This window comes from Myotis yumanensis, unplaced genomic scaffold (assembly GCF_028538775.1).
Source record: "Myotis yumanensis isolate MYYU_CA2020_CCGP unplaced genomic scaffold, mMyoYum1.0.hap1 SCAF_6, whole genome shotgun sequence".
In the NCBI taxonomy this organism is placed as follows: domain Eukaryota; kingdom Metazoa; phylum Chordata; class Mammalia; order Chiroptera; family Vespertilionidae; genus Myotis; species Myotis yumanensis.
Genome location: NW_027223757.1, coordinates 24589148 through 24597305, shown reverse-complemented (window position 1 = coordinate 24597305; position 8158 = coordinate 24589148). Strand labels below are relative to the sequence as shown.

General features: G+C 39.9%; 1 long non-coding RNA gene across 1 annotated transcript; it reads right to left on the bottom strand.

Annotated features, from left to right (window-relative positions):
• Positions 1–242: 242 nt before the first annotated feature.
• LOC139013065 (uncharacterized) lies at positions 243–3613 on the bottom strand. Its single transcript, XR_011471925.1, has 3 exons — positions 3390–3613; positions 3217–3300; positions 243–3141 (listed from the first exon to the last, which is right to left on the bottom strand). It is a non-coding gene; the product is annotated as an uncharacterized lncRNA (long non-coding RNA).
• Positions 3614–8158: the final 4545 nt, after the last annotated feature.

The window sequence follows — 8158 nt, the reverse complement described above, 5'->3', positions numbered from 1 at the left end:
GGGAACGTTGGAGTCTGCAGTCACTGGAGCAAGCAAGCCTCATGCTCGCTTCCAGCTGCCTGGCTGCCGGCCGCCATCTTGGCTGACAGTTAATTTGCATAAGGATATGCTGATTAGCCAATGGGAAGGGTAGCGGTCGTACGCAATTACCATGTTTCTCTTTTATTAGTGTAGATTCAACAAATGGTGTTGGAACAATTACATATCCATATGCAAAAAAAAAAAAAAAAAGATTCTAGACAAAGACCTTCCTCCTTTTACAAACATTTACTTAAAATGGATTGTAGATCTAAATTTAAACTATAAAACATCCAGAAGAAAACATAGAATAAGTGACTTTGGGTTTGGCCATGATTTTTTAGTTACACCACCAAAAGCACAATGCAGAAAGGGGTTCATGGCCAAGGATGGGTTAAATGCCAAATCTCTGAGATGTACGGGGACTTGCACTGGGAAGAGAAGGCCAGAAAAAAGGTGGCTGGGCAGAGTCCACCAGGAGGAGCCTGGAAACAGAGGGCAGAGGGCAGGTAAAGACCAGGAGCCTGTGGCGGTTATAAGGCCTTTGGGTTACACTTTAATGACAATGGGAAGCCATTAGTTTTATGCAGGTGACTGATATGATTTGGTGCAGTCAATAAATGTCAGTTAACTCTGAATCTGAATGACATTTTGATGGTAGATCGTGGGCGCTTTCACTTTAAAAAAGAGAGCGCAGAAGGAGAAAATGAGTTGTTTGGTTTGGGGGAGGGGGTGCTTTTGTTTTTTATTTTTGCATTTGTTTTCTTTTCTTGGGAGTTTGGAGTAAAGCATGAGTTTATTCTGAGGAAGACTAACTTTGAGTCACCTGTACACGTGGAGATGCCAAGGTGATGGTTGGGAATATATGTCGAAGGATTGAAGGAAAGGCTAAAACTCAAGAATTCACCACTCTCATAAATTAGAATCGGAGGGAGAATTAGCCGAGGGAGAGTACAGACTACAAAGAAGGGAAGCCAAAGACAGAGTCACGGGAAGTGCAGGCATTTAGAGAGGGCAAGGGAACAATGTTGAGAGATGGGAGGGAATGGGGAAATTACAACTTTGGTCAAGCCCCAGATAACCTCTGGCTAAGGAATAGAAAACCTAAAGTGAGAAATTTCTGAAGATATAGAAACTAGAATGAAGACTTGAGGTCAAAGGAATAATATAAAGAATTCAGTAGAAGCAATACTGTGTCTTCTGTGTTGCCAAAACCAGGTGCCATTGAAGGAGCCAGTTAAGGCCATGGCAGAGCTACGGTCAAAAAGAAATTGGTTTCCTGATAATTTGTCTTACAAAAATACTTGAGGAAATGCCCAAGCATATAACTATAAGATGTCCATCAGTGCACTTACCATAGCAAAGATTTTTAAATCATTTGAATCCCCAACAATAAAAGCTTAATTAAATTAATTTTTTAAAAATATATTTTATTGATTTTTTACAGAGAGGAAGGGAGAGAGATAGAGAGTCAGAAACATCAACGAGAGAGAAACATCGATTAGCTGCCTCCCACTGGGGATGTGCCCACAACCCAGGTACATGCCCCTGACCAGAACCGAACCCGGGACCTTTCAGTCCGCAGGCCGACGCTCTATCCACTGAGCCAAACCGGTTTCGGCTTAATTAAATTAATTTGATTGTACCCGTACCAAGCAAAATTTGGCAGCCATGAGAATAAGGGAACATGTTCATGTTATGTTAAGCAGGAACATATTAAAAAGTGATCAAATGTATCCCATGTTTACAAATATACATGTACATATTTATAAATTTATACGTATAAATTCTTAATTTTTCTTTCGCATTCATGTTTTCTCATTTTCATCATGGACATATATTACTTGTGACATTTTAAAAAGAAAAGTGTGGAAATTCTATTACGAGCACATTCACTCTCACTGTTATCAGCATCACCCTCAGGAACAGAGAGGCCTCTAGGCTATCACTTCTGTAGAGACCGAAGCCTCATAGAAAAGTAGTTAGGATGGAATGGTGAGAATTAAATGAATATTATCTCTCCAATAATGTTATAAGGACAGGCACAGTGAATAAGCTCAGACAGGAACTTTCAAAAATGTAGTTGAAATAAGGAAGCAAAGCCAGATGAATACAGCTGAAGATGAATAGGCCCACGGGATGTCTATCAGGCTGAAATTAGGGAACAGTAGCGTCTGTGACCGTAGAATAATAATAGCTCTTCAACTCAGCCACAGAAAAAGGAACTCATCAACCTTGTGAACCTTTACACTGTAATTTTAAATGTTTAAAAGAACCAAATTAAATTATGTAGTTGTAAAGTGGGATGAATTTTCTGAATATTTTCATACTGCTAGGTATAGAACAGATGTTCCCTTACGGAAGCCATGTTCGGTTTGTATAGAATCTGAAATACAAAAATATAATTGTCTGAGCAAGTGTCCTTCAATAAGTCTGCCTTTTAAATGCCATTCGAGATTAGGTGGAAGGTATGCTAGAAAATCATTATTGAAGTTTCCAAGTTACAAGGATTTAGTAAAGACCCAATATGTCTGGCCTGGGTAGCTGGTAAGCATAAATATCTCTGTGTCACATCTGTATTTCCAGGGAAAGTATGGGGCAGTGCCTAAGGATTCAGTTCTGAGACCCCCAGCTGAGGTTCAGAAAAGCCCAGAGCTGATCTCAGAATGCCTAAACTCAGCCTGCCTTTGACAGAGGAGGCTCCAGGTTTAGTTCATACCTTGCCCTCAGTTCGGGAGCTACATCCGTGGTAGATGGTCTCCCTCTGCCTGCTGGAGTCCCACTGGGCTCTCAGGGTCAGAATTCCGAGAAGTCAGAGACTCCACTGAGAGTGGGAAAGAATCCTGAGCAGGTGCAGCCCCTGCCGCCTCCTCCCACCCCAACTCTGTGGATCTGTTTCCAGGGAGGTGGGTGATTCAGTGCAGGGCAAGGAGTGGAGGGAGGCAGCACACAGTAATTATGTCTTCCTTGAACTGCTGCAGGCAAAGCCCCTGACATTTATATCCAAAAATGGCTCATTCTGATCCCACAGTCTTCCCAGAGGAAAGTCTGTCATGTCTTCATCACTTTCCATTAAGGGCAAGGATCTGTTCTTCACAGGAGACGGCATCATCAGTGGCCTGCCTTGCATTCAGAAATAGAATAGGGTTAGTCACTGCGCCTGGCACTGCCCACCCAAATCCTGCTGCCCCCACATACCTCCTGTGCTGCCTCTCTTCAGTGCACATCTGCTCCCAGGGTCTGCTTCAGGCTGACCAGTCTTCTCACAGTCAGGGCACCGGGCTGGGGCCAACAAGTCCAAGGAACTGTGATGAATGCCCCACCCCTCTATTGCCTCCCTCTGCCCTTATGAGCTGGATTAGCACCCTTACCCGGCTAAACGCTTCCAGAATGTTCTCTCTACAAAGAAGTGGCTGAAGTAGAATCCATTCATCTCAGAGTTAGTTCTCTGGGCAACTAGCCAGCGATACTTCCTGACAGCTTTCAGGTTTGCAAAAACTTCAGATGCTTCAAAAGATTCAGAGGAAATTAAAGACATGGCTACTCCAACCCCAAGACATACACCTGGACTGAGAACACCCAGTGTAATTTTAGTTCAAACACTCATACTCTTGCAGCATGATGCTCATCAAACCAGAGATTTTTGTAATAACAAAGTCCGCTATTTGAACTCACAAATTTGGCCATCTGACTTAATTAGTTATGTTCCATATGCAAGGACATTCTTAGGAGTGTTTTTGGAAGTTGTTTTTTCTTGTGCAATTTGATTCTTGTTTTATTTTGTTTTTGTTCCTCCTTCAAAGCCAACTGAGATTTTATAGCTGATGTTTTCAGATGCATCCATCATGACTCATAGCAATTTGATAAAGGATAAAACACTTCTATTTCTCAGGTTAGCTTTAAAAATTAAACATTCAAATGAAAAAATTATATTATTCTGGTAGAAGTCACTGATTAAATTAATGAAAATGGTTATTTTCAGAGAAGCTCCATAAGACATCAAGACCGTTTTTCTCCCTTCATCCAACTCTGACCTAATTCAGAGCTTTTCTTTTAAGTGTATCTTGAGTTAATTAACTGTTTACAAGTTGCCTCTCAAAGATGAGCTTCATTTCTGAGTGAAAAACCAAAGGAAACTTCTGAGGGTCAAGAAGGCTTCAGGAGACGCTTTGACTCCTGAGGTTGAGCCGATGAGGCCTCCTTCCCTTTAGGGAATGCCAGGCTGCTACAGGCATAGTCCCTGGATCTGAGAGCAAGCAGAGTGCCTGTGAGTACACAGGGCCACTCCCAGTGCCCTGAGGGGTCACTGCCCGCCTCCCACCACACCCCTCGGATCACGAGGAGATGGAAAGGCTGCTCATCAGGAACTTTAGAAGATCTGATCCAATAAGACAGTGTGGACTTTTCAATTGCCTTAAGAAAAACCCTGTTTGAAAGAGGATATATCTGGAGGATATATAGCTATCTGCTCAAGCACAAAGGACATCCATAGATTTCCTTGCTCTTATCTTACCCCCTGTAGGGAGATGCCTGGAAAAGGTCAACGTGATTTTATTTGGTTTCTATAAGTCAAATAAATTAATTATTCTTAAAGATCCACCATATTTGGGCACTGGGGACACCAGGACAAACGATGTGTGCCCTGCCCTCAAGGAACTCCCAAGAATTTCTCTGTACACCATTCATTTAGAATGAGGTGTTTTATTCCCCAACAGAGAAAATCACTACTAAGTGGATTTCACAGTTTTCTGCCCTTTTGTCAGTAATTCCAAGTCTTCATTTAAAATGTCAGAGGGGAAAAGGCAATGCCCTCTGGAGAGACTGGAGCCTCTAACTCTTTCTTCACACCAGCATGAAATCTGAAAGATGTCTGACTTTTCCTTCTCCCTCACCCTTCACATCCAATCGGTCACCTTGAACTAGTCTTCCACATTCCTCATTTCCACTGCCACAGTCTTAATTAGGGCTTCATTGCATCTCACCTGGAAGATTTTGAGTGCATTCTGGCTCCACCTTCTGTCAGTCTTATCTAGCACTGAAACACTCTCCAGACTCTATCATAACTGCCTTTTTCTATGTCAACCTTTATGCTAGATCATAAGCCCTTGAAGGCAGGCACTGAGTTTTTAACCTCTGTATCCTGGGCACCTGGCACAGTGAAAGGCTAAGAGCAGTCACTCAGCCATGTTTATGAACTGTATGCAAGGAAGGTAGAAAGACATATGTGGGCATTGAATGTCTCCAGACCGCTGTGAGTTTGCAGTTCCTCCTCTTCAGTTTTCTCTCCAACATCAACAATCACTTTAGATGCTTTAGCAGCATTACTGCTTCTTATTCATTTCTTTTTACTACCCTAATACATTGTTAGTTTTCACCTACTACGGGCCAGCAAACCAGACAATCAGTTTTTAGAGAGTGTGTATATAAGTAAGGGTGATTGGCTCTGGCTGGGTCCCTCTTCTACAATTAGAGCAGCTAAGTTTCGGGGCACGGCTTTTTCCAGAGCTGTTTCAGCACCTTAGGAACTGGGTTCCACTGCTGGGTTGCAGACTGCAGAATTGTCAATACGCCTGAATTAAATTTTTCAGTAATCGGTGATTTTAATTTTTAATTTCACTTCAACAGGAATCTTTCAAATTTGCTTCTGGAAATGTACACAGCAAGACTCACTTTTATTACATTTTTAAAATAATAAATATGAGTCTTTAAAATGTTATTAAAATTTATCTCACTGAAAAATATTAATGTTGTTATTTTTATTTATATCTTTGCTGTTTAACTCTTTCAATCACAGTGTAATATGAAATGAGACAGCATATAAAAAAATCCATGTTAGGCTGGCCAGTGTGGCTCAGTGGTTGAGCATCGACCTATAAATCAGGAGGTCATGGTTTAATTCCCAGTCGGGGCACATGCCTGGGTTGATCCCCAGTGGAGGGTAAGCAGGAGACAGCCCATCAGTGATTCTCATCATTGATGTTTCCATCTCTCTCTCCCCCTCTTTTCCTCTCTGAAATCTATATCTATATATCTATATATATCTCTATCTATATCTATCTATATATACATATATAGAGATATATTTTAATGTTCAGGTTAAAATGAATATAGAGTATCCTCAATTGTAAATGCATGGACATTGTATTATTCTGTTAAAAATCTCTACCTAATTCTATTTTTATTGGGTTCTTTGTCAACGGAGAGCTGAGCAATACAGCCCTGAAATACTTCTCAGCATAGAACACTGATTTCTGCTTTTCCTTTTAAAACTGTGGTTGGTTATATTTGCAAGTGAAAAGGCTGAACACCCTTGAAAAAAAGCAGTTGAGCTTGGAATTGAAGCCAACTTCTCCTCCATAAAAGCACAACCTACACCACCTCCTTTGAAATCACCTTCCACCTGAGCTCCTGCAAATGTAAGCCTGGACAGCCAGGAACACGTGTGAATACCTGACATTGGATCAACAAATCCACAGGCAGGACTAAGCCAATTGGATACTTTTTCCTGGAAATGTAGAGCCAGGGCTCTGAGACAGAATTAATGGGTTGATGCTGAGCACTTGACCTGAAGGGATGGAAGTGAACTTGCTGGGCTATACGCAACCTGGAAAAGCTGGTTTAGAGAGAGAGGGAGCAAAGAGAAGCATTTTGAGGCCCTAGGAGAGACACAGAGTGTGACCTCAATCTATATAATTTGCAGGATCTAGTGCAAAAGGAAAATGTGAAGCCCCTTTTCATAAGCAGGAAAAATGCCATTAAAGGTGCTAAAATGTAAGGATTTTTCTTTTAAAAATATTTCATGATTTATAAAATGTATAGGCATATATTAGTCAGCTCAGGCTGCCATAACAAAATACCACAGTTCTGGAGAATAGATGTCCAAGATCAAGGTGCCGTCAGGGTTTCTGGTTAGATCTCTCTTCCTGACTTGCAGATGGCTGTCTTTTCGCTGTATCTCACATAACATTACTCTGTGCAGAGATAGAAAGAGAAAGAGAAAGAGAGAGAGAGAGAGAGAGAGAGAGAGAGAGAGAGAGAGAGACTATCTAGGGACTCTTCCTCTTCTTATAAGGACACTAGTCCTATGGGATCAGAGCTCAACCATTATGACCTTATTTAACTTCAATTACCTCTTTAATGGCCCTATCTCCAAACACAATCACACAGAAGGTTAGGACCTCAACATATGACTTTGGGGTGGGTGGACATAATTCAGTCTTTAACAAGGGGTAACAGTGATACACAAGTAACAACATAAACTTACAAATTGAAGGAAATGATATTTTGGGTGTTATAACCTGAAATAATATGATAAGTAATATTTTATTATTCTAGATTGGTTGATTATAATACATTTCTGGCTCACTTCTGCAAATATATTAGATCATTGAAACATATACTGTTAACAACTTCATTTTCAATTAGTATTGTGGAAAGCAACATGAGTTGCTCTTAGAAAATTCAAAATTACAAATAATGTTTTATCATTTTTCATTTTGAGGAAGATCTATCTGCTGATGCCACTGTTGCTGGAGCTGTTAAGAGTATTTTATAGGCTGTGAAAACATTAGGACAAACTTCTGATTAACTATTTTGAAATACAAATATTAGCACAGTTAGAACTGATGATTCTGGAAAAACATTTTTTCTAAAAAATAATTAACCCTTTATACAAATCAGTTTCATGTGTCTAAATTTAATTTTAAATATAAATTTGTACAATGGTATTTTAATATTTCCTCTTACATTTCCTGTACCTTATGAAGGTTATACAAAAAACTGACTTCATAATTTATATATAATTCAAACACCTGTTTTTACATCCTATCTCTGTATGTTCAATTACAAGAGAAAATTAATTTAAAAATTATCTTCATTAATAATTGGTTCATCTGATGCTTCATATGAAAATAGTGTTCTTTTCCATAAAATGCGATGGTCTTTAAATTTAACTTCTATTTGTAAGCTTGTGGATATTTGTTTTTCAATGTTGTGGCAGTTTTCAAAACCCGAGATTTTTAAACTATGAAGAATTCTACTAACTCCTGGTAGGCTTTATTGCAATGTCCGTGTGTGTGTTTAATTTTTTAATAATTTACTGATAAGATTTACCACCTGAGTGCCAACAGTTCCTGGCCAA